Source organism: Pelodiscus sinensis, chromosome 8 (genome assembly GCF_049634645.1).
Source record: "Pelodiscus sinensis isolate JC-2024 chromosome 8, ASM4963464v1, whole genome shotgun sequence".
NCBI classification, from domain to species: Eukaryota; Metazoa; Chordata; order Testudines; family Trionychidae; genus Pelodiscus; species Pelodiscus sinensis.
The window spans coordinates 37335822-37363498 of NC_134718.1; the positions used below are offsets into that span (position 1 = coordinate 37335822).

The following is a 27677-nucleotide window of genomic DNA, read 5'->3' on the forward strand; positions in this document are numbered from 1 at the left end:
TATCTTAACAGACAATTCTTCAGGATTGATCATCATAAAAACAGCACACAGAGTGAATCCTTATTTCTCTGTATCTCCTTGGATACAATTTACATAGTCATTGGTTACAGGACAGTGAGCTACATGGAATAAACATTTTGCAGGTAACCTTGTGTGTATAAGATGAAATGTGTGAATATCTTCTAGAAAGCTCATATTGGGAAGCAGATAAACTAAATTAAGCTACAAAGTCTTCTAAGTAGCTTATTTTGTTTATGGCCCCCATCTCACTTTCATTTAAGTGCAGCTCTTACATGCATTTGAGCTACAACACCTGGGACAAGATTTTCAAACACTGGAACTTGATATCAATAACATAATTAGGTTGATTTTCAAAACTGCTAATTTCTCAGCAGCTCTCAGTTCACTTCAGTGAGAGCTACTAAATGCTCCAAACTTGAAAATTCACCCATTTATTTAGGAACCAAAATGATTTAGGAGTCTAAAGTTAGTATCTTATTTATGATGCCAGCTACATGTTTTGTTAGTTTCTAAGATGCTGCCAGACTATTTGTTGTTTTTTAAGTTTTTCCGGTTATAGAATAAGTCAGCTACCCCTCTGAAGCATCTTATTTATATAAATCTTGGCTCTAGTTGGTAGTAGGAGCAAATAAAAACATTTAAAAGATGGCACATACTCACTACCATTTGTAATTCTAGGTCATGACCTGCTCTGTATCCATCACATTACTTTTCCTTCTTGTGAAGCATGTTCATTTCAGTGAACACAGAGATGGGATTGGGTTTCTAATGATCTTTTAAACCATATGAAATAGTTTTCAGATGATTTTTAAAAATTACTACAATTTAAAAAGCCCAGCACTTTGTTAACTTTGATTATAGGATTTTCCCATGCTATATGATATTTAAAAATTAACACAGGTGTAAAGTTTCTTTGATAAATATATTATCCTTTAAATTACAGGCCAATTTAAAACATTTTTATAATCATACTAAAAGACATTTTAGAAAACTATGTTCTGTTTATTTTAACAATACAGTATTTGTATTAGTGTGGTCTAGCAGAATTTATTATAGGACTGGAATGGACTTCTAGAGGCCATCAAGTTCACTCCCCTGCACTCATGGCCGAACAAAGCACTATCTAGACCAGAGGTGACTGATGAGGAGGGTTCTATAATTGGGGGTTCAGACTTTAAGTTACAGAAACAGAATCCATCCACAGTGTGGATGACACCAGAAGGCCCTTTGCACCGCATAAATCGTCCACAAGATCTGTGCTGGGGGGTAGCTGGCAAGTCATTCTCACGTGGGTATCACACACCTACACGAGGCACAGATCCTTTTCAGGAAGCATCATGGAGTCGAGCGTGGAAAGCTAGAGATGGTCCATGGAGGGACCAAAGATCCAAAGTCCTAGTCCCCAGTGAAACTTGGTTTGAGGACCATGGCCAGAGATTGCAGCCCACAACTGAATAGGGTTAAAAAGGCATGGCTGAAGTCCTGGACTCTGGACCTAAATTGGATTTTACCTCCCTAGCTGTTGAATATTCAATCCATATAAAGTCTGCTTCTAGGCAGGTGGCATGGATCTGTCCTGAGAGGTGCTGACTGTTCTCATCATACATGAAAGTAGTTAAAGGTACCAGACAGAACATAAGAACGGGGTCAGACCAAAGGTCCATTTAGCCCAGTATCCTGTCTGCCAACAGTGGCCAATACCAAATGCCCCAGAGGGAATGATCACAACAGGTAATTCTCACATGATCTCTCCCGTCACCCACTTCCAAAGAAACAGAGGCTAGGGATACTATTCCAACGCATCCTGGCTAATAGCCACTGATGGTCTATTGAATTGGCTTCTATGAATCCTTAGTTCTGCAAAGAAGAGAAGCACCTGTAATTCCCATTCCTGTTTATGGACACTGTAGCTGCTAAATACGCCTTGGATAAATCTACAAATTAACACTATTTATAGTAGTTTATAATATGCGCTATTGCAAATAGTAACAGTATCTCATTTTGGCCAAATCTCTCTTTCATGTGAAACTCTCAATGAACATTTGTTTAGCAGGATTTCTTAGATTTGCCAACCTTTGGGACGAATTCCTGGAGGTTTCATCACATGGCATTATCTTTAACTCAGGATTAATGTGTAATTTCTGGAGACTCCAGGAAAACTCTGGAGACTCCAGGAGAATCCTTGAGAGTTGGCAAGCCTAGGATTTATCCCTTTATGAGCTTAAAATGTATTTGTTTTACAATAGTAAGTTCTTAAAGTTGACAGATACAGTCATTATTAAATATTAGTGAAGAATGTATAAAGTAATTGCTTATGTATTAATAATTACTAAATGAGGCATAACTGGCCTCTTATTAAATGAGGTAAATGATGTATAAAATTAGGACTTGCTCCCAAATCTACTGAAATCAGTGAAAATTGTTTTGGATCACTTAGACACAGAGTAATTTCCAAAGGCATTAGCAGAAATCTAAAAATATGAATCCAAACCAAACTACAAAAATAAAGGTGAAAAAGTCTTCAGAGTAATTTGGATAAGCACTTGCTATTCCATTAATAAAAAAAATGTTAAAACCCTTACATTTGCCAAAATGTAAGTCCAAGCTTCTGTCACTCCTAAGCTACATCTACACTGGCATGAATTTCCGGAAAGGCTTAAAACGGAATACTATTCCGTTTTCAGCTTTTCCGGAAAAGTAGCATCTACATTGGCCACGGAGTTTCCATGATAACGATGCGCTTTTCCAGAAAAGCGCGTCTACATTGGCGGCGCACTTTTCCAGAAAAGCAAAAGCCCGGAACCATTTTGAAAAGGGCAAAGGCCACCAGACCTTTCCGGGGGCGGGGCCGGAGCTCCATCCAGATGCGTGGTTAAAGGGGTCTCTCCGGGCAGCCGTTGGTCTCGTGCTCCCGTGCCTTGTGACCTCTGCCAGGGACTGGCACCCTTCACAGGGTCGGTGGTTGCCCTGTGAATTTTGGGGACACCACCCTTTGGCCCCCAACTGCTTTTCCCAGCATCTTCTTTTGTCTGCCCTGCTCTATCTGCCATGGAGCCGTGGGTGGCCATGTATCTGCTCGGGCCCCTGTTGGACCTGTACAGGTGCCTGGAGCTCGTGCTGCAGACTGGTGCCCTGGCGTTCATATACCAGGAGGCAGAGATTGCCTTGGACTCCCTCAACAGGGAGGTCCTGGCAACCGCGTGGCATCAGCACCCTACCATAGACCGGCCCATCTGGACTTTGGAGACGAGCACCGACGGGTGGGACCGTGTGGTCCTCGGACTATGGGATGACCACCAGTGGATCCGGAATTTTTGGATGAGGAAGCGGACCTTCATGATGCTGTGCACCTGTCTCACCCCCGCGCTGCAGAGAACCGCCACCTGGCTGCGGGCACCCATCCCCGTCAACAAGAGGGTTGCCATCGTGCTGTGGAAGCTGGCCACACCGGACAGCTACCGCTCGGTGGCACACCAGTTTGGGGTGGGAAGATCCACCGTTGGAGTGATCGTCATCCAGGTAAGTCCCAGGGGGAGTGGGATGGGGGGGAAGGTACTCCAGTCCAGGCCCAGGAACACCCAAGACTCCAGGCTGGGTCGCCCAGGGGTTTCGGCCGTCCCTCCCTTGCACAGGCCCGCTGGCGGGGGGGGCCGTGGGGCAAGGGGGGCCCTGGGGTGTGTGTGTGTGTGTGTGTGTGTGTGTGTGTGTGTGTGTGTGTGTGAGAGGAAAGAGGGAATCAAGGGGGGGGACCCAAGGGAGCGCACACTCACCCCTGGCTGTATGTAATGTGTTCCCTTGTGTTTCTCTGCACCCTTCTGCAGGTTGTCCACGCCATCAATGATGTCCTGCTCCCGAGAATCATCCGCCTGCGCGACATCGATGAGACCATGGCCGGCTTCACTGCCCTCGGGTTCCCCAACTGCGGGGAAGCCCTGGACACCACCCACATCGCCATCTGGGCCCTGGAGCGTCGAGCAGCCCACTTTATGAACAGAACTGCTCCATCATCCTGCAGGCCCTCGTGGATCACCGGGGCCACTTCCTGGACATCTACGGCGGCTGGTCCGGCAGGGCACACGATGCCCGCATCCTCTGGAACTCAGGACTGTTTCAGAGGTTGGAGGCGGGCACCTACTTCCCCCGGCGGGACTTGACTGTCGGGAATGTGCCGATGCCCATCTGCATCGTCGGGGACGCGGCCTACCCCCTGATGCCCTGGCTCATGCGGCCCTACATGGGGCAGCCGGACCAAAACCGGGCCTGGTTCAACGACCGCCTCAACGGGGCCCGAAACCCAGTGGAGCTGGCGTTTGGACGCTTAAAAGCCCGCTTCCGTTGTTTGCTCACCCGTCTCGACATGGGTGAGCAGAATGCAACGGAGGTGCTGGCCGCGTGCTGCATGCTCCACAATATTGTGGAGCACAGTGCGGAGGCCTTCCTCCCTGCATGGGTGGCAGCTGAGGCACAGACCTTGGACCAGTCCACCACAGCTGCCATCCGCCAGGCGCGCCAGGAGGCGGTGCGCATTAGAGAGGCCCTGGTGGACATGTTTGCCCAAGCCCTGTAGCAGGGTCGCTTGGGTCACCCCAGAGTACTCTGTCCCAGCTCCTACCCTTCCCCACCTCCTCCCCTTACCTCCCCCCCCTCCCAATAGTATAGTAAAGCGTCGGGTCACAGCACATCGGCCGTCATCGAGTCTGTTCGTCGGGTGCGTCGGGCATAGTTAGGGTTTTTCTTTTAAGTTAGGCTAGGGTTTAGGCCACCATTGCCGTCCTGAAGAACAGCCAACAGGATTTGGGACTTGTGCAGAAGGCTCACATCAGTGCCATCTTCAATGGATCTCCTGGCTCTTCCTCTCCTGAGGCCCGGAAGGCCCAAAGGATTGACATGGCCAGCTTCTCTGTCATCGTCCGTCGAGGGATCTCCTGGCTCTTCCTCTCCTGAGGCCCGGAAGGCCCAAAGGATTTAGGTGGCCAGCAACACCACAATCGTCCTCCCTGCGCCTAGACTATGTTTTAGAATCTGTACTGTACTGCATCTTTGAACCATTTCTGCTTGTTTGTTGCTATGTAAATATAGTTTGTGGTTTACATCTTTACTGAAAAGTCTCAGTATTTCTTTATGCGCTGCAAACCAATGACCACTGAAAAAGCCCCCCCCCCCCCCCCCCGGTGATAGAGTCATGAATTTGTTTGTAACCCTGTTACATTGAAGTGGCTAATTGGCATCTCACATAATTTCTGTACAGTTACTAGAGGAACACAATAACCACACAAGATTCAAATGAAAACAGAACTTTTTATTTACAAAGGGGGGGGGGGGACCTTTAACTGGGAGAAGGAGGGAGGGGTCCTTTAACTGGGAGAAGGAGGGAGGGGACCTTTAACTGGGAGAAGGAGGGGGGCAGTTACTGGGATGGGTGGCCCCTGCGAGCGCCCCTCTGGGGGCGGACCTGCCCACGCTGGGCAGACCGCGTCGGGGCAGCCTGCACACTGAGGTGCCCACGAGTAGGAGCACGAGTAGGAGCACAAGAAGGAGCACAAGAAGGAGCACGGTCAGGGTCAGGGTCAGGAGCAGGAGCAGGAGCACAGTCAAGGTCAGGGTCAGGAGCAGGAGCAGGAGCACAGTCAAGGTCAGGGTCAGGAGCAGGAGCAGAGTCAGGGGCAGGGACAGGAGCAGGAGCTGGGAGAGGAGCAGAAGCTGGGAGAGGAGCAGGGATAGGAGGGGCCATGGGCTGTGCTCCGGGACGGATGGCAGGGACATGCGGTCCGGCCATGCCGTAGTGGATGGCATGTATTAAATGTGCCGTCAGGGTGCCCATTGTGGCGCGCATCTCACGGCATTCCTCCAGGAACGCAGCCCATCCCTCCTGCCGCCACTCCTGGTCCCCCTGCACACGCTCCACAATGGAGGTCTGGATCCCCTCCACCGCGGTGACATGACGCCGAAGCAGCTGGTCCCGGTGTCGGAGCCTGGGCCTCCGGGCTTGGGCAGCTGGGGGTGCCGCTGCTGCTGGAGTCGCGGGTCTGGTGCTGGGTCCCGCTGCAGGGAAGAGAAGAAAGGACGGGTCAGTCAGGCAGGCCGTCCACTGCCCCCACACCTCCATGCCCTCCACCCCGGAGCCCAGATGACCGCACAGTTGTGGCTTGGGCCCACTCAGTTCCCCTCCTGCTCCCGTGTTGTATGTTGGCAAGGAGGACCGCCCCTGGGAGTAGGGTCCTCCCTCCAGTATTGTAAGCACTGGTCTGAATCCTGCCCCGTGCAGGGTGGGAGGGTGCTTGTGCTGCATTCACCTGTGGAACTCCCTGCTGGTGAACACTGTGAAAAGCTTAGGGCTAATCAGTGGTGTTTGACAGGGAGTGAGATGCATCTCCACGGCAGTGCCTGGGAGCACACCTGTCAGTGGTGATCTGGGCTCTCAGATCCCCTCGCGTGGGATATCTCCTGGACAGAACCAGAAGTGTGACTGGGTGGGGGGATGTCCCATCCTTGCAGCAAAACTCAGGGGCCCTTCTCCATCCCATTATCCCTCACGCAAGCCTGGTAGCCCAGGGACAGGTGTGGCCACAGTGGGGACTTCCCTCGGGGAACCTGCCAAGGCACTGGGAGCAGGTGAGGGGCTCAGTGGGGGTCCACGGTCACAGGACTGTGACGCTGCGCTTATCCCAGGAGCAGCTGGCTGTGCCTCACAGCCAGGCATGGGACAGTGTGCCGTTCCCTGGGCTGCACCCTTGGTGGAGCTGCGGGCTCTGGGCTGAGTCCCTGGGGCCCTGGCCGGTTCCAGCCAGCATCCACCCTTCCCCCTGGTCCCACCGAATGTGTGCGAGGAGCATGGTCCCAGGCGTGCCCTGCAGCTGCCTGCCACGGCCACCTGCCGCTCGGTCCCCAGGCTGCACATGGTTGAACGTGCTGCTAACTGCCTCATGCTATGCAGCGTGCAGCTCACATGGCCTGAGTGACATGCTCTCTCCCTCCCCCCTCCGGGCACCTGGCTCTCCCTCCCTCCCGCCCTCCGCCCCCTGCCCTTTGGGAGTGTAACCTGCAAAGACTCACCAGTGGGTTCCTCCCCGGCCACAGAGGAGCTGCTGGAGGGGGCCTGCTGGGTGGCAACCCTGGCCTCCTCTCCCGACGCGCCGCCACTGTCGTCTCCTCTGGCTCAGTGGGACGGTTGATGGGGGGGGTGCTGGCAGGTGTCCACAGGGACAGCTGGGGCTTGCGGGGCTGGCTCGCCCAGAAAAGACTGCATCCTCTCAAAATAGGTGCAGGCATCGGGTCCTGCTCCCCACCCCTCCGTGGCCCGCACGTACGCCAGCTGCAGCTCCTTCACCTTGGAGCGCACCTGCTTGCAGTTGTGGCTGGGGTGGCCTTGCTGGGCCAGGTTCCGTGCCAGCCGGGTGTATAGCTCTGCGTTCCGGCGGCGGGACTGCAGGTCATGGAGACCCTCCTCCTCCTCCTCCTCCCACAAGTCCAGGAGGGTCTCCAGCTCCCTGGGGGTCCAGGATGGGGCCCTGCGTTTCCGGCCCCTGGGGCTTCCTCCCCTGCCCTGGGTGACGGTGGCTGACGACCACCTGGAGCTGCCATGCCTGCGCTGAGGTGGCTGGGCAGCACAGTTGCCACGTGGCAGAGCTGGGAAGGGTGGTCTCCGGGGGGCTCCTGCCACGTGCAGCCGGTAGCATGCGGGCTCTTTAAGCGCTCGGGTAACGCGGAAGTCCGCAGCTTCTACAGGGTCTCCCGCCATCCAAACCGCTTTTTTACGTTTCTTCTGCTTTTCTGGAAAAGCTGTCTACACTGGCCCTTTTCCGGAAAAGCTTTTCCGGAAAAAGGACTTATGCCCGAGTGGGAGCAGTGTACGCTTTCCGGAATAGCGGCTGATTTTGTACAGTACAGCGTCGATGCTTTTCCGGAAATTTAAGCGGCCAGTGTAGACAGCTTGCAGCTTATTCTGGAAAAGCGGCTGCTTTTCCGGAATAAGTGGCCCAGTGTAGACACACCTATAGTATTTTTTCTGAAAAGCTCTATCTCTAATGGATATACACTGCTGCTACTAAACTGTGGACTTTTTACAAGTAAAGACATGGGACATAAATTATGTATTGCCTTCATCCCAATGTACCAGCTTGGCTTAACAAGGAGATCTTGCATGATCTCAAAATAAAAAAGGAGTCATATAAAAAATGGAAACTAGGACAACAAACAAAGGATGAATATAGGCAAGCAACACGGGAATGCAGGGGCAAGATTAGAAAGGCAAAGGCACAAAATGAGATCAAACTAGCTACAGGCATAAAGGGAAACAAGAAGACCTTTTATAAATACATTAAAAGCAAGAGGAAGACCAAGGACAGGGTAGGCCCACTGTTTAGCGAGGAGGGAGAAGCAGTAACAGGGAACTTGGAAATGGCGGAGATGCTCAATGACTTCTTTGTTTCGGTCTTCACCGAGAAGTCTGGAGGTGTGCCTAACGTAGTGAATACAAGCAGAGAGAGGGTAAGTTTAGAAGATAGGATACACAAAGAACAAGTTAAAAATCACTTAGGAAAGTTAGATGTCAGCAAGTCACCAGGTCCTGATGAAATGCATCCCAGGATACTCAAGGAGCTGATAGAGGAGGTATCTGAGCCTTTAGCTATGATCTTTGAAAAATCATGGCAGACGGGAGATTCCAGAAGACTGGAAAAGGGCAAATATTGTGCCCATCTATAAAAAGGGGAATAAGAACAACCCAGGAAATTATAGACCGGTCAGTTTAACGTCTGTCCCAGGGAAGATAATGGAGCAGGTAATTAAGGAAATCGTATGCAAACACTTGGAAAGTAATAAAGTGATAGGGAATAGCCAGCATGGGTTTGTGAAGAACAAGTCATGCCAAACTAATCTGATAGCTTTCTTTGATAAGATAACGAGCCTTGTGGATAAGGGAGAAGCGGTGGATGTCATATACCTAGACTTTAGTAAGGCATTTGATACGGTCTCGCATGATATTCTTATTGATAAACTAGGCAAATATAACTTAGATAGGGCCACGATAAGGGGGGTGCATAATTGGCTGGATAACCGTAGTCAGAGAGTTGTTGTTAACGGTTCTAAATCCTGCTGGAAAGGGATAACAAGTGGAGTTCCTCAAGGGTCTGTTTTGGGACCCGTACTATTCAATATCTTCATCAATGATGTAGATATTGGGATAGAGAGTACTCTTATTAAGTTTGCAGATGATACCAAACTGGGTGGGGTTGCGACTTCTTTGGAGGATAGGGACATAATTCAAAATGACCTTAGCAAGTTAGAGAAATGGTCAGAGGTAAACAGGATGAGGTTTAATAAAGAGAAATGCAAAGTGCTCCACTTAGGAAGGAACAATCAGTTCCATACATACAAGATGGGAAGCGACTGTCTAGGAAGGAGCATGGCGGAAAGGGATCTAGGGGTCATAGTGGACCACAAGTTGAATATGAGTCAACAGTGTGATGCTGTTGCAAAAAAAGCAAATATGATTCTAGGTTGTATCAACAGGTGTGTTGTAAGCAAAACTCGTGAAGTCATTCTGCCGCTCTACTCTGCACTAGTTAGGCCTCAGCTGGAGTACTGTGTCCAGTTCTGGGCGCCACATTTCAAGAAAGATGTGGAGAAATTGGAAAGGGTACAGAGAAGAGCGACAAGAATGATTAAAGGTCTAGAGAACATGACCTATGAAGCCAGGCTTCATGAACTGGGCTTGTTTAGTTTGGAAAAAAGAAGATTAAGGGGGGACATGATAGCGGTTTTCAAATATCTAAAAGGGTGTCACAAGGAGGAAGGCGAAAATTTGTTCCTCTTGGTTTCTGAGGACAGGACAAGGAGTAATGGGCTTAAAGTGCAGCAGGGGAGGTTTAGATTGGACATTAGGAAAAAATTCCTAACTGTCAGGGTGGTCAAATATTGGAATAAATTGCCAAGGGAGGTGGTGGAATCTCCCTCTCTGGAGATATTTAAGAACAGGTTAGATAGACATCTGTCAGGGATGGTGTAGACGGAGCTTGATCCTGCCTTGAGGGCGGGGGGCTGGACTCGATGACCTCTCGAGGTCCCTTCCAGTCCTATTATTCTATGATTCTATGATTCCTGTCATTTATTAGTCCGGATCTACCATTTTCACAAGAAGAATCAGAAATAATGTACAGAGTAATATTTCCTACAAAAGATAGCTGTCCAAAATTTTGCACAGTATAACTCCACCTAAATCAGAATTAGGGAAGAATTTAGCACATCACATTTTTACAGAAAGTAATTTCCCTTTTGGAAAACAGAATCTTCTGCAAAAACTAGGCTACAGTGGAGGGTAACAGATCCATTAGAGTCTAAATTATAGAGAAAAAACCCTATTGTTGAAAGCTTAAGATATTTAAACAAATTAAGTTAACAACATGCAAGGGTGAAAGGAGAAAGAAACATTGAAAGCATTATCATTGCAATGGAGCAGATAATTAGACAATTAGAAATGTTGACAAAGCACAGGTCCTAAATAAATTATATCCCAGAATTACAAAATTAATATCTTAGTAAACAGAAAGGCTTTAGAAAGGATTTATGATAGCTCAGAAAGGACTTGGGTACTTCTACATGACTGGAGAGTAGTAATATAGCTAACTTCTTTTTATTGGGTTGAAGATGCTTAGATACCACAGTGACTGACAAACTTATAAAAACAGAACAATATATTTATGAAACAAGATAGAAAAAAATATTGATCTGTTAGCTTCAACTTAGAAGGAGGAAAGCGTGAGATGATAATACACTGATAAGCATAAGATCATGAAGATGAATAAGATATGAAGTGCGCAACATTATAAATGTATTTTTCAGCATTTAACAATTGACACATTAAAAATCATAAACAACTCTTTCACTGATATCCTTATAAAACTGACAGATAAGGAAAAATATACTTATTGGATTCAGGGGAAATTCTAATACTTTATTATACTACAGATTTACTTTAAAAGACCAATATTTTCAAGTATGAGTACTCTTGATTAGGTACCTGAACCAAAATTAAGTCAATCAGTTTTGAAAATTGCGACTAACCTCAAAAAGGAAAATATAGGTGAGGACTGCAGCATGGGCAAAGAAATAAGAAAAAAAACTGGAGAGCAAGATATTTAGTGGAAAGTTGACAACTGGGGTGATTCAGGGCTTAAAATTAGGTTATTTTTAAAATTTTTACAAGCAATGTTTTCAGAAGGCTACAAGCATGAAAGCATCTTATTTTTTGCTGGTGCTTAAAATTGGAGAAGGTGAAGTCTGGAATTTCGTAAAACAGAATAAATATTATTCAGGATATAATACCAATTTATTAAGACAGAACTGTTCTCTTCAGGAAAAAAGAGATTAGAATGCAAGCTCATAAAGTATGATCATCAATGGAAATACATCAGTTGATGCTAATTAGGAGAGTGACATTGCTGGGGTCACAAAATTCAAAATATTTACAGGAGAACCTAATCCCAGCCTCTTTCACGTGCCCGTTTTCTCCCAAGAAAGCAGGAGAAATTTAAAATCCTGCTCCTATCCCCTCTTTCTTCCAGAGATCTTCTGGACCAGCTACCTAGAAACAAATGATACTGATGGTCCTTGGACTCCAGAGATGAACCCCAAGATTCTTCTTGAGCAGCCACATAGAAGCAAATGGACTCTCACCTCCCACCTCACAGGCACCTCTAGTAGGCTGTCACATTGTTTTAGCAAACTGGCAGTGTTCATTTAGGCATATTCATATTTTCCCTGAACTATTTATAGTGAACACTATTTTTTCCCTTTGTCTTAGATAATTAGATCACATTTGGTCAATATCTATGGTATTGCCTAATTATTTCTTGTCCTACAAATAGGAAACGCTGCAGGTATTGAGATAGTGCTATGTCAAACAAAATGAGATACTCTTTCTATCTGTCCCTGATAAATACTAATAGTTTATTAGGCTGATCTTTCATTCTTTGTATACCCCCAAAATCCAGCTGAAATCAGTGTTTGCTGAATGGAGATGGGACCGTCCCGGAAAAAAATTTTTTTTACACCAATTCCAAATGAACCGATGCCTTGCAGCTAAACATAAGAAGGATGTGGCAGTCTATGAGGAAGAGTTTCAATTACAAAATAACTGAATCTGGAAGCTTAAGCAGGAGGAGCTGCAGTTTTTTACTAAAAAATGTCAGCATATAAACCGTAACATCTTGTCATTGCCAACACCTCTTCTGCAAGGATTTTTACCTGGTTAGTAGTTTCATCATTCAAAACAGAGTAAGGAAATTGAATTTTAACAAAAAATTCCAGAAAACTTCGGACTTCTACCAATCTGCAGACTATGCTAAGGTTTGTCAAATAGATAGCTGAATTCATAGAACAGAAAAAAAAATGCTGCCATTATTGAAGCCAGCATGAACATCAATATTTAATCCCTTCAGTCTCCTTGATCAAATGATTTTAAATTTCAAGTTTGGGAATGGCACAGAGAACTGAATTGTTTTTTGTTGCCTGATGATTTCCTCATACTGGCCAATGAAGTTCAAATATGCATGACTTTTTGGACCATCTGCTGTCTTTAGTACCATTAACTGCAGAGTGCTGTTTACTCGCCAATAGATAAGCTTTTCCGATAGCTGATCCTTTTTTGAAAGAAGTACACTGTATTATTACACTTCGGCTCTGAGAGTTCGTTTATATGGTATCCAAAGGGTTTCTATTCTTTGGCCCCACCTGTTCAACACATCTATACAAAGAAGTCTTAGATTAGTACTGAGACTAAGGAAATGCTTGCAGGTTGTGGAACAAACAAGAAGTAATATTTCAGGTTCCCTTGTTTGTGACCTGGGTTCATGTGGCTATCAAACTCTTTCTGGATGGTCTGATATCAGTGATAGTTAAGATAACTTGTTTTCCCTTTGTTTACTGTTACATACTTTGCATAGAAGTGGACATAAGCTACTGGGGCCTGCAGGGATAGGGGTTCAGGAAGGGCCAGCCAAAGGGATAAGGTGGCAGCATATGGGGCACCCCATTTAGCAATACAAATTTTAGCAGGGGCACATGAAGGTGGTACATGTCCTGTGTGCTGTGTCGAGTCACCTATGGAAATGAAGACTATAGAAAACTGCTTACTTTATAGTGCCTATTGCACAAATCATACTACCTCATACTCAAAACCTGGCAGTGACTCCCACTGTATTCTGGTTGTAATTCAAAATGCTGGTTTTGACCTATAAACATGTAAATAGTTTAGACTACAAGAGGCCACCTATCTCCATGTGTGGAGTCAAAGACTTTGAGATCAGCTAAAGCAGTCACAGCATATTTTAAACTGGAGAAGGCTGGAAACAAGTTGTTCTTAGTAAGATGCCTTTGACGAACTTTCCTTCTGAATTCAAAAGATAGAAGTATTTTAAGGTGCTTACCCTTTCTTCACAGCACTGCAAGTGCCTTCCCCACTATTGCCAAAAGGGCATTGCCTTTCTGAGCTGAAAGACTTCAAGATAAACATTGCTGAGTAGAATCTGACACTTGATTTAGGTTACCAGAAAAAAACTACATTCTAAAGAACTCTAGCTAGAAATGCCATCCAACTGGCAGCTGTCCAGTTGTCTGCAAGTACTGTCAAGGAATAAATTGCTGGCACAGACATCCTCATGATAAATCATGGCCTTAAAATGAGAAGCAAATAACTTCAGCTGAAGTCTGAAAACATACATTTACTGTGATATCTTCAGTGTTGTGTTCCCTCTGCCTCTGGAACCAGTATATCAAAGCACCACATCTTAGGTAGTGCAGCTGGTGCTTGAACAGAACTAATATTACCTTCTTCATTTTTATCTCTGTTCTTTTTGTATTTACTTTTTACTTGCTTACCAGAATTGCTTATTTTTCAAAAATATTTTATACAGTCAAGGAATTTATCTATAGAACTTTCCACATAGCCTTGTAAAGACTTACATAAGAACATAAGAACGGCCATATTGGGTCAGACCAAAGGTCTAGTATCCTGTCTGCTGACAGTGGCCAATACCAGATGCCTCAGTCTTAGCTTCTACGTTTATCTCAAGAGCCAGATTCTGTCATATATATTGATTGCTATATATAACACAATCCAACTGAGGTAAGTGGGACTACTCGTAGAGTAAAGTGCAAAGCAATGTAACAGAGGCTGATAGAAAGAGGCCCTTATTTTCAAAGCTGCCTGTATTAAAAAGAGGGCTTGAAACATATGCCCATGTATCAGTGGTCTGGTATAAGGCCTGGATACAAGTAGTCAAGACTTTGCTAATATAAAGCAAAATTGAGCTCTAAGCAAGAGGTAGGCCCCACATTCACAATTATGAATCGATAGCGGAATCGAATAGTTATGTAACTGCATGAAAACTAAGCAGTCACACCACTATTCGATAGTCGTGGGGAGTTGGGCTCGGAATAGTAGAGAGCCGGTTCATGGGGGGAGCCATTTTAAAAAGAGAGGCAGCAGTGCAGGGTGGCAGCAGCCCCTGTCCATAGAGGGTCCCAGCTCTCCACAGACAGAGGCTGCTGCGGTGGGATGTAGAGCAGCCTCTGTCCATGGGGATCTTGGGCCGATTACAGACAGAGGCTGCTTCATGGCAGCAACCCTGCTTCACCCACCTCCCACACTGCTGCCTCTGATAGAGGCAGCAACCCAGGCAGGGGGACAGGAAGCACCAAATAGCCAGTCCTTTTAAGCTGGCTCCTCCCAGCATTGGCTCCTGCCTATCCCCACCCTCTATAGGAGGAGCTGGCACATGTGGGTATCTAGCTTGCAAGCCGATTCCCCACATGTATTGACTCCAGCTTGCCCCCCCTCATCCTCAGCACTGATGCCTCTCTATCAGAGGCAGCTGTGCAAGGGTGAAGGGGTAGGCAAATCAGGTGCTTGTGGAGAGGTGACTTTTAAGCCAACTCCTCATGGACAGTGGCTCCTGCTTCCCCCCTTGCTGCTTCTGTATCAGAGGCAGCAAGGGGGGAAATACATGTAATCAACAAGATTAACCAATAAGCCTAGGTTTATTGGTTAATTGTGTAGTCGTCTACACTATGACATCCCTATGAATAATCAGAAAAGGACAGTCTTCCAGCATCCGTTCACAATAGATTTACTTTGCTGGTAGATAAGCACAGAAGAAAGGCAAGTAAATGTGGGGCTCCTAAGCTCACACATCAATTTACAGTTGCATCTGGTTTCGGCAGAGCTGTTCCATTCATAAGATGGACCCGGGCAATCAACCTGGGCCCTGTGATTTGTGAGTGCACTGCACTTCAGGGGCATGAAGGAGGGGCTAATGGGGTCGCTGGTGCCAGCACACCCTTTTGTCCCCTCATCCAGGTCAGGTGTTTACTTCTTTTTCTTGCCTTTAGCCCATCCTGCTCAGTATGCTTAGTTTCTGCTCTGCTGGCTCCCAGAGTCAGTCATGTGCTGGCTGATGCAGGGTCCTCGTGCTCCCCATAATCCCTCCCACTAGTGCCACTCCAGCAGCTTCCTCAGAGCAGGTTCATACTGACCCTGTTCTTCCAGGCTTCCATCTCAGAAGAGATCTTTCCTTTTCTTGTGGTAGGACATTCTACCAGCAAAGCCCTGCTGCATAGGGGCCTCCTCCTAGCAGAGGGAAGTGCCAACTAGTCTCCGGCACCTAGAAAAGGAGTCCCCCCACCAATACTCCACACCACTGCCTTTTCTTCCTTCTTCCAGTACTCTGTGTGTATGTGTGTGTGTGTGGGGGGGTCCTTAACACAAGGGGGACCAGCCCTTATCACCCCCACCTCAGGGTCCTCCTTGCCCCTTTCAGCTCTCCAGAAACAGACTCCAGCCTTGGAGATTGCCTCCCAGCAGTATCAGGACCTAGGGTCCCACAGCTTACCATCCCCACCAGGGCTGGCAAATTACTGAAAATCCACTGACTCCCACCATTTTATGAGCTTTAAAACTCAACTTTTCTAAGTATTCTAAAATCTGAAGGGTTACTCTGATTGATTGGCAATCTGCCTCCTGGGGATGAAAAGTCACTAGTGATCCAAATTTGGGGTCATTTGACTAAGGGACCCCTGAGTTATGGGCTGTGACACCTCCCCTCAACCTCCTGTTCCCTTCTGTACTACAGTGATACTAAGTGCCTGGATGAATCACAGACATTCCTCATTGTCTTCATTGGGATTGATGGTATGAACTCACCCCACAGCCAGTTAACATAACTAAGGATAAGTCAATCACATAACAACCCCATTATTCAAAAGAATTTTTTGGAATAGATGCCTGCCAGAGGGTGCTACAATTGAGAGTCCTGAGTGGTGGCAATTTTACTTTGATGAGAATGCCATTAGTCTTTTTGGGAGAAGGGGCATATTAGGCATGTGAATGCTTTCTGGGCAGGGAGCAGTATGCAGAGGAAGAGGGGGATAAACTATGTAGGGGATGTGCTGTGTACTGCAGTCTACAGGCCCCTGCTCTAGGGGACTGGAGGCAAAGGCCTGGGGAGGTTCCCTGTATTAGTAGGGGGCAGGAATTCATTGCACAGAGAATAAGGATCACTGATGAGTTTGGGAGACAAGTTCAACACTTTTTGGAAAACAGAATATATTTGCTATGGGATTGTTGCAGATGACCTACCTGCTGTGCTAAAACTAAAAAAGGCACTAAAATCATTCACACTCATTCATCTTGAAGAGAATGAAAATGAAAAAGCTACAAAGCCTTTTAAGCTCTGCCAACCATAACATAGACATTACTCTAGTAAATAAACTACTTCCATTACTGGAAGTGGTTCATACTAACTTTCCTCTCCAAAAACAATTACCTAGGTATCTACTAAATACTGTAATATGTTGAAAAATGTGAAGGATGGGATAATTAGATGAGCTGTTGCACTGATTTTTATTTTAGTAAAAGACTGATGAAAAGAAATGAGAGTGAAGACTACATTCATTAACTCTTAAAGCTTCTACATGAGGGGTAGGAAATAATTTTTGATGGGGAGGCCACTTCAAGATATTAGAAAGTGGTAAAGGCCTGCACTTTTCCATGATATTAATGGTGGAGGATTGAGGTTGAGTGCAGAAGGGAACTTAGTACAAGGAATTGGGGTGAAGGAAGTGGTATGGGGCCTGGGAAGGAGTTTGGGGAAAGAAGGAAGTTGTGACCTGGGGCACTGAACTGTGGTGCAGGGTCTGGGAGGGTTATGGTTTCCGGAGGGGGACAGAGGGTTTGGCTTAAGTGGAGTAAGTGGCAGGAGTGGAGGGGGCAGATGTATGGGGGAAGAGAGGTGCTATGGTGCCAGAGGCAGTCTCTGGCCAGGAGACTTACCTCAGTGACTCTCAGACAGCAGCCCAGCAGGGTTCTTGGGCAGTTTCCCTGCCTGCCCCATCCCCACATAGGCTGCAGGGCCACGTACATTGGTGTCTGAGGGGAGGTGGTGTGGGGAGAGGGGTGTTTAAACAGGCAGCTCCCATTGGTGAGAATCAGCCAGTGGGATTGTGCTGGGGGAGGGAGAAGTGTGTGAAACACAACTCCTCCCTACTCCAGGCTCACAGCTGAGAAAGAGAAATGGCTGCAGCAGCCACTTTTCTGAGCAGTGTGGGAGGGAAGTGTGGCAAGCAAGGAGTCTGCCTAATGTTCCCTGCTGTGTCTGTGGGCCGGATCCAGTGGCTTGGTGGGTCGGATCTGGCATCCAGGCAGTATTTTGCTCAGCCCTGCTCTATATCCTGTGGTGAAAAAAATACCAATATTTACAGATTGGATTACAATTGCCAATAGACAATGCATTGAACAAATATTGATTATTTACTGCACACATATTTTATAAAAGCAGTTTGCTATGGAAAAAACATCGTTCACTTTCCTAAAGAGGACCCTGACAGAAGAAGTAATGTGGTTCAATCATATGCTTGTCTATATGTACCACAGATGAGGAGTGTATACAGAGTCATTAGAGCATTTAATTGTATGGAAATTTCCTTCTGAGCTTCAAACACACAGTACTGCAGGGCTACTCAATACGTGGCCTGTGTCCTATTTGTTTGTGGCCTGTGGTATAGTTTGAGTTTACGCGGGGCTCAACACGTGGCCTGCGGGTGGGAGCCAAAACATAAAAGTAGCCAATATAACGGTCTTCTGTTGATATGCATTTTAATAGTTAAATTCCTGTACTGTCATTGCTCATTAAAAGTGCTATCATATGGGTGAAAATTGGGTAAATAGTGCATTTTATTATTATCAGCAGAACTGACTTAAATGGGGCCTGTGGGTTGTGTAGTCTTGCCTTAATCTTCATATTTATGCCTGTCAGTGTGAAAGAAGCTATTTGCATATATATTTGCATGTATATACAACCACACTTAAGTTGCGACCCTCAGCATGTGCTGTGAGTATCATTGTGACCCCTGGGGCTTCCAAAGTTGAGTAGCCCTGCAATACTGTTTTGACTACATTTGGGGTAAGGCACTAAAAGGAAAGGTAAGTGAATTCAAAGCTATGTCAAACCTATGGTCATTTCACCAAATGGAAGGGACATAAAAGTAATAATGGGGGCAAATATAATACTAGACTCTACTTTTCAAAGCACAAATTAGTGTGATTAAACACCCTCTTTTGGTCAATAGAGTTCTAATTTTAATAGGTTGCTTAGGTTTTCTCTTTTGTCAGAAGTTAATAATGTTTTTCTTTCTGAATCTGTCTGTCTCTCACTCTGTCTCTGCTGCACAGCAGCTCATTATGAAAGACTATCATTTTTCTACATCTAATTTTGAAATCCTTGGGGAGGTAATGAAATTACAAAAAAAAAAAAAAAAAAAAAAAAAAAAAAAAAAAAGAAACCCTGCTTTCATGTCCAAAGAATAAGCAGGTGTATAAATCCATTAATTCATTTTGATGCATTTCCTCTCAGATAATCAAGAAAGACTACTTTTGAGTAATAGTTAGAAACTCCCAGGAGTGGTCTCATTAGTGAAAGAACAGCATTTTTCAAAAGTATCCACAATTTTTGAGTGCATCAGTTTTTGGGTGCTCAATTTAAGACACCCAGGTGTCTCATTATATTGTATTCCTTTCATTTCCATGATTCCCACATTTCAGAGGTCAGTCATAAACCACATTTTTCTATTGCCCAGTATAATTAGCTGCTACTGTATCAAGCTGAGTTTATCTTTTACGTGTTCCATAAATAATCAAAGCTAAGTAAAATATAGTTCATAAGTAAAATGGTTTTACAAGATCATAAAGAAATTAGGTGCTGAAATCTCACTGAGATCTAATGCGACTTAGGCATCTGACTTCAGCACCCTTGAAAATCCTGACATACATTGTTAAAATGGGGATACAAAGTAGGATTCGATTAGACAGAATTCCTTCTTACGACATTACAGTGAACCAAAACAGCAAACAAACAAACAAAAAAGGAAAGCCACTACTTTGTAGCAATAGATTGTAAAATCATGATGTGCTTTGATTTATCTCTCTTGTGTCACTGAATGTTAAAATTATAAAGGAAAGAGATTTGCCTAAGATTATTTCTGAATTTCTATATCCAAAAATTCATTAAAGAGTAGTTAGTGTTTTGGAGGCACAGTGTATGTGACCTTAAAGAAATGATGTTAGATATGTATATACTGACCATTTGTTATATTTCTCAAAATTAGACGCTCGGTTTAAGATATCATCAACATCTAATCTCAGTCTAACAGATATATCTGCTATTCTTGACAGTAGATTGCCATAATAACATCTGTTTTGTAAAAAGAGTGACAATATTATTTCCACAGTGTACCAAGAAGCTATTAGTCATGCTATTTTCACTGCTCTAATATAATCCCATGTTGTTGTTGACACTTATATTTTGCTTTTCCAATGTCACTGAAGGGATATTTTCCACCAGTTCACCATGAAATTTTTTCCAGAATTATATATAGCAGAAATGTGTTGAAAAATGTGAAAAAAATATTACAAATCACAATTATAGACTCAGACTCAAATACTGCAAATCCGTTCAAACCAATCAAGTCCCAAAGTAAGTTGTAGTTTGGTTCAACAATTCACAGGATTAGACTCTTCATTTGGAGGAAAAAAGCCTCACTATTTCCCCAGAAAGTTCTGATAAATCAACTACTATTGGCAAAGCAATTATATTTGTCAAATTGTCAAATCAAGTGTAAAAATGTAAAAATGTAATAAGAGAAGCAAAAAAAGATTTTGAGGAACAGCTAGCCAAAAACTCAAAAAGAAATAACAAAATGTTTTTTAAGTACATTAGAAGCAGGAAGTCTGCTAAAAAACCTGTGGGTCCCCTAGATGATGGAGCTATAAAAGGAGCAATCAAGGACGATAAAGCCATTGTGGAGAAACTAAATGATTTCTTTGCTTCAGTCTTCACTGCTGAGGACGTTGGGGAGATTCCTGAATCTGCACCGTCCTTTGTGGGTGATGAATCTGAGGAACTGTCCCGGATTGAAGTGTCATTAGAGGAGGTTTTGGAACAAATAGAAAAACTTAATGTTAACAAATCTCCGGGACTGGATGGCATTCATCCAAGGGTTCTAAAAGAACTTAAATGGGAAATTGCTGAGCTATTATCTGTGATGTGTAACCTATCCTTTAAATCGGATTCCGTACCTGATGACTGGAAGGTAGCCAACGTGACACCAATATTTAAAAAGGGCTCTAGAGGCGATCATGGCAATTACAGACCGGTAAGTCTAACTTCAGTACCGGGCAAATTAGTCGAAACAATAGTAAAGAATAAAATCATGAAGCATGTAGAAGAACATAATTTGTTGGACAAAAGTCAACATGGTTTCTGTAAAGGGAAATCCTGTCTTCCTAATCTGTTAGAGTTCTTTGAAGGGATTAACAAACATGCGGACAAGGGGGATCCAGTAGATATAGTATACTTGGATTTTCAGAAAGCCTTTGACAACGTCCCTCGCCAAAGGCTCTTGTGTAAATTACATGGCCATGGGATAAAAGGGAAGGTCCTTTCTTGGATTGAGAACTGGTTAAAAGACAGGAAACAAAGGGTAGGAATAAATGGTAAATTTTCAGATTGGAGAGGGGTAACTAGTGGTGTACCCCAAGGGTCAGTCCTGGGACCAATCCTTTTCAACTTATTCATAAATGATCTAGAGAAAGGGGTGAGGAGTGAAGTAGTAAAGTTTGCAGCTGATACCAAACTGTTTAGGATAGTCAAGACAGAAGCAGACTGTGAGGGACTCCAAGAAGATCTCATCAAACTGAGTGATTGGGCAACAAAATGGCAAATGAAATTTAATGTGGATAAGTGTAAAGTAATGCACATTGGGAAAAATAACCCCAACTATACGTACAGTATGATAGGGGCTAATTTGGCTACGACAAGTCAGGAAAGAGATCTTGGAGTTATCGTGGACAGTTCTCTGAAAACTTCCACACAGTGTGCAGCGGCGGTCAAAAAGGCAAATAGGATGCTAGGAATTATTAAGAAAGGGATAGAAAATAAGACCCAGAATATCTTACTGCCCTTGTATAAAACTATGGTACACCCATATCTTGAATACTGTGTACAGATGTGGTCTCCTCACCTCAAAAAAGATATTTTGGCCTTAGAAAGGGTTCAGAAAAGGGCAACTAATATGATTAGGGGTTTGGAATGGGTCCCATATGAGGAGAGGTTAAAGCGACTGGGACATTTCAGTTTAGAAAAGAGGAGACTGAGGGGGGATATGATAGAGGTATATAAAATCATGAGTGGTGTGGAGAGGGCCGATAAAGAAAAGTTATTTATTAGTTCCCTAAATAGAAGAACTAGAGGACACCAAATGAAATTAATGGGTAGCAGGTTTAAAACTAATAAAAGAAAGTTCTTCTTCACACAGCGTGTAGCCAACCTGTGGAGCTCCTTGCCAGAGGAGGCTGTGAAGGCTAGGACTATAATAGAGTTTAAAGAGAAGCTAGATAATTTCATGGAGGTTAGGTCCATAAAAGGTTATTAGCCAGGGGATAAAATGGTGTCCTTGGCCTCTGTTTGTCAGAGGCTGGAGAGGGATGGCAGGAGATGAATCGCTTGATCATTGTCTTCGGTCCACCCTCTCTGGGGCACCTGGTGCTGGCCACTGTCAGTAGACAGGATACTGGGCTAGATGGACCTTTGGTCTGACCCAGTACGGCCGTTCTTATGTTCTTATGAGAAATATGTGTTCATATTTTCAGAATGACTCCAAGAATGGTCAGAACAGCATTCATATTGTAACAATTAATGTGATGCTTGTATAATGATTTGCACACTTGGTATTCTCATTAAAGAACAACACAGAGTTTGTATGGATCACCCTCAGTTTACCAATTGCACACATGCTGAATTGTCAGAGAAAAAGTCTCACAAATGAAATTGAGTTTCTCAGGCACTGAACCAGACCATCTTACATTAATTAAATTCTGCGGATAGGGTGACTAACAATTCTCACACAACATAAGTGCTTTTGATCTATGTAATATCACTGGTAATGGCCTTAGAGCATGGGAGGGCAAATAGTGGCCCATGGACTGGATATTGTTCCTCAAGGTTAGTCACTGTGGGCTGCCACTATATTTACCTATGCCTCTGTAGGTATGGGTGACTGCAACTCCTAGTGGCTATGGATTGCTGCTCCTGGCCAATGGGAGCTGCGGGAAGCCATGTGGACTAAACTGGGAATAGCAATCTGCAGCCAAAGAGAGCTGCAATTGCCCATACCTGTGAAGGTGCAGGTAAATATAGTGGTGATGACTCACTAGGGGCTAATCTTGAGGAACTGTTGCTGTTTTATTGCCCACTTCTGCCTTGGAGGAAGTTACTTAGTGCACTCCTCTTTATATAGTTACGAAGAAAAGAGGTATAAAAAACCAAGTTCCTTGTTCCCTTCCATTGCACAACAATAAAGCAACCAGACTTCAATAGACTCATATAGAGAGTGGATGTTAATATACAAGTTTGTTCTGTATCTCTAGAAAGCCTAACAGATGTGTTGAGACACCCTTCTGCCTGCACACTGTCTTTGTCAAAGTAATGAATATTTCAACAGGTATTGCAAGATATCCAAAAAGTCATTGCTAGAAATAATTACAATGCCACTAACCTATCAGCAGAAAGCAAATGCATCCTCTTAAATTTCTAACCTGCACCCCACAAGGACATCTTAAATGGTGTGTTTTAATAATTGATCCTTGCTTAGAGACACAGAAAGAGTGCTGACTTCAAGATTTGCCTGAGGCAATAATATACTGGCAGCAAGTCCCTGATGATTTGAAGAATAATGTCAGTGTCTTTGCTGTGTGTTCATTTGCTGACTTTAGAGTTAGAATTGAAAAGACATTACTGACTTTTCAATTGTAATTTTTAAAATTAATAAATGGTTCGTCTTCCTAATTCACCGCTTTTATTAGAATGACTATTGTACAGATCCTATGACCCTAGTCTCTACACAGAAAACTCCACCTGAAGTTAAGCAGATTTTTGTCTAGATGGAGACTGAGTAAAGACTGCTGGAGGTGGTCCATTTTTAAAATTAATTTATGGTATATAGAACTTTTTATAATATCCATACCACTTTACAGAAGTATTAGCTGTCACACAAATCATTTTCTCCTAAAGAAGGAGAAAAAATTGGGAAAACCAATTTGTTTTGCCTACAGAAAGAGATTTGAAAGATGGGCTGTTGGTGTGTGTCCCTCCAATTATATCCTTTCTACCTTCTACCTCAAGAACTACTGCAAAACAGATAATTAAAGAGCAGTGCTGCCACTGGCACACTACCCCATGTCTGAACAGCCCCACATGTTGGGGCTAACTCCTAATAGCTCAGGAGTTAATTTTGAAACTGTAGATATGAAATCACACTAAGCTATCCAATAGACAATCTGTAGGTGATGATACTTAGGAGGATTGACCATCTGCTTCAAGCCCGTCTGGCTGGACACCACTTTCCAAATGCCCTGGAGTCCGAGTAATGCACTGTGTGTGGGCACTTTAGGGACTGGAAGGAATTAGAGCTAGATGGGAAATAGTTTTCCCAGGGAGCAAAACTATTTGTGGTTTTGAAAATTTTCCAATTCTGTATTAGACCAAAATGGAGATCATTTGAAGTTTTTCATCAAAAATGAGAAAGATAAAGACCACCCCCCCACACACTCCAGAATAGCCATTCTATGGCACTTAGGACACTAAGCGCTGATCTACACTATGGTGTTATTTCAAAATAACCCCTCTAAAATAGAATTTATAAGCAGAGTGTCTACACTACCAAGCCCATTATTTTGAAATAATGGGCCACTTATTTCAAAAAGCTATACTCCAGCTTTTTTGGAGAATAACAATAATTTCAAAATAGTTATTTTGGAATAGCGGTAGTATGAACGCTCCAATGCCTCTATTTCAAAATAACTACTACCCAGAGTAATTCAAACTAATTACTGCCTAGTGCTTCCTGGGGCTCTAAGTTGAGGTTCCGTGTTCACATTAATGGAGCCTGCCTTGGACTATTTTTGAGAGTTCACCATAGTGGGGACACGCTATTTTAATTTCATAAAACCAGAAATTATGAAAATTGGCTTATGAATGTGAATATGCACAACTCCAAGATGTTTTATGCAAAATACTTCAATTTTAAAGTTACAGTCTGCTGAGTCTGTATATCTCATTTCTGCGCATATATTCTTTGGTGAAGTTAGAAATATGAACTGTGAATCTAGTTTAAATTCTAAATGTGCAAATGAAGGCCATTAGGTATACTTTAGGATCTTATCTCAGTACTCAAACTAAGGACCTATGAATAGTCTCATTTGTCCTGTAAGCCTAAACTGTGGTTGGCCCTACAAAGACACGTGGACAGGCCCCATGGTGCTAAAATCCATTTTAGATCTTTTATTATTCTACTTGAGGTGAGAAAAGTTTTAACTGAACACAGAGAATTCCTGCCTGGGGCAAATACGGTATTAGGGGGAACCTCATTTTACTGTGAATGTAAAATGAAATAAAATCAAATAATAGGGGAGTTGCCACATGCCAGGAGACACCCCTCCGCCCACTGACCACCCAAGATGCTGGCTGAAAACATCTAAAATTGAACAGAGAGAAGGACGGGCCTAAATTAGGAGGCTGCTCACCTTGTAAAAGAGATGTTTAGAACAATTGTTTAGGGTAAGAATTATCATGAAACAAGATTCGTAGTGAATTAGGATTAACTGGCATTTTTTGTTTATTTTAATTCAGTAATTTACTTTGATGTGACTTTTTTCACTTGCAACCATTGAAACACTATGTTTTGCACTTAATAAAAACATTTTTGTTTATTATCAAGCCCAGTGTCAATAACTGTTATCTTCAGGGAGTGGACAACCTTTCACTGGTAAAGAGGGCAAATTTATGAGCTTTTTCTGTGTAAAACTTTAACACAGAATCAAGTGGATTTACTTGAGGTTTTGATTCCTTTTGAGTATTGATTTCCTGGATGCTATGCCCTTATAGCTGAGCCTTCTCAGAGCAGAGCTGGTTCATTGTCCATGTTGCTCTGCAGGGGAGCAGCAACCTCTTGTTGCTCTGCAGTGAAGTGGTAAGACCAGAGCTTTTGACCCTGCAGGACAGAAGGATGCGGAGCCTGGGTGGACATCAGTGACACAATCAGTTCACTGGAGGACAACCCCTAGGGATTTTTGTGATCTAACCCATCATACTCCCTTCTCTCTTTCTTCCCCTGTACAATTAGCATGAACCAATATGGTTTATATTCCTGTTGAGTACACTTTATTTTTTCTACTTAAAGAAATAAAGACATTAAATTAAAGAAAGTAGACACAGAATTTGTTTCTTCATCCAGCATTTTTAGGTTAGGTCACATTTTCTATTAAAGAATGATTGGAGATGCCTAGGATTTTCAAATAAAGTTTGTAAATTCAATTGCTTGGAAAACACAACATAAACAAAGCTACAAAATATACAAATAAATTAAAAACAGAAATTGGAAAAAATACATAAGAATACCTGAAATTCAATTTAAGTTATTAAATGAAATTCTCTATTCATCTAGTATCAATCACTTTTCCAAATGCTTATTTATTTATCTATCTCTTTTTAAATGGATAATTTATTTAAAGGACACGAAGAACCTCAGGTCTCAATTGAGTGCATTGCACGTATTTTGCTTGACCAAGTCTGTCATTCCCCCCTTGAAAAGAAAAGATTATAATTTTAAATTCTACATGATGCATGTTATTTTCCCTATTACTTCATTGACGTCAGCATCATAGATCTTACATTGTTGTTATTACACAATTCTGCTATTAACACATCAAAACCAAGCAATTGAGCACTAGATATAACTGACTACGGCAATTATTAGAGAAGCTTTTCAATCAAGCAATTCTGTTTAGAGTTAATGGATTGTTAGCCTACAGATTACAAAACCTGTGTATTTCATAAATGCTTCCCAGCATATGCAGCTACTATTTCAATCAATTTCTTTCTAGCTGAGCAGATGAAGAGAAGACACTTTGATGTCCAATTATATTGTTTTTCCTTGGTTGAACACAAAGTTTTTGCCCTTTTGTTTGTTTGTTTTTGTTTGCTTGTTTGTTTTTGTTTCTAATGAATGATACAACCTGGAATTTTTAATAAGTATTTCTTCAGTATGAATGAAAAAGGCTGATAATTACATAGGGAGACAACAAACATAGTAAGTAGCAGTTTATTACAAAAAAAACCATTCCTGTTGCAAATAGGATGCAAGCAGAATGCAAATATGATTCTGAAATTAGCCTCCAAGTGCTTCAATGAAGCATACGTTACAGGGACATTGATTTACAAGGTATGAAGTAATTACATTCACTTTTCAGCACTGAATTTCTGGCTGTGCATGGATGCTTAGTAGTCTAATTTCTAAATTTCCCTCCAGAGCTATTCACTAGGCTTTTGCATGCAGTGGTATATTGTCATATTATATTTCAGCATATATGTTTTAGAGATTTGTGCATCTGTTTCTGAGCCTCCTAAACTGTAAGAGTTAGGATGACCAAATTTGGTATGCAGAGTCCTCTTCTCCTAACTTAAAGCAAGCTCAGGATTTGATTGTGCAAGGGCAACTAGAAGTACCAGGAAACGGACTATTTTCCATAACAGTAGAAAGGGAGGTGCTCTTCAGAGGGACGTGATAATGAGAATGGTCACTTGGGGCAGCAAGCCTGCAGGGGAGAGCTATACTGCAGAGTGTCCATTTGGGACAGCTGTACCATCAACGGAATAGCCAGCAGGGCTGGGGCTCCACCATCTTGCCTGCCAGCATACCGGATAAGTAGCGCCCCTGGCTCAAACCCTCCGCCTCTCTTTACTCCCAACCCTCACTTTTGCAAACCGCTCACCCACAATCTCTTGTACAGTTCCCCAACACAAATATCCCCAAGGCCGTGCTCTGACTCCTTCACCCTCCACACCACCACCGCTTCCCTGCCCTGAAAGACCCAGGCAATGCCAGGTAAATCTTAGGCTGTGTCTACATTGGTGCAATCTTGCGCAAAAGCGGCCACTTTTGCGCCAAAACTTGCTGCCTGTCTACACTGGCCGCGAGTCCTTGCACTGATGTTCTAATGTATGAAATTAGTGATTCTTGTGCAAGAACTATGATGCTCCCGCTCAGGAATA

At 43.7% G+C, this 27677-nt stretch overlaps 1 protein-coding gene across 5 annotated transcripts in view; it reads right to left on the reverse strand.

Moving 5' to 3' along the window:
- The window catches only part of PRKG1 (protein kinase cGMP-dependent 1), a 1023509-nt gene that overhangs the window by 284815 nt on the left and 711017 nt on the right, over window positions 1-27677 (reverse strand). The window lies entirely within an intron of this gene.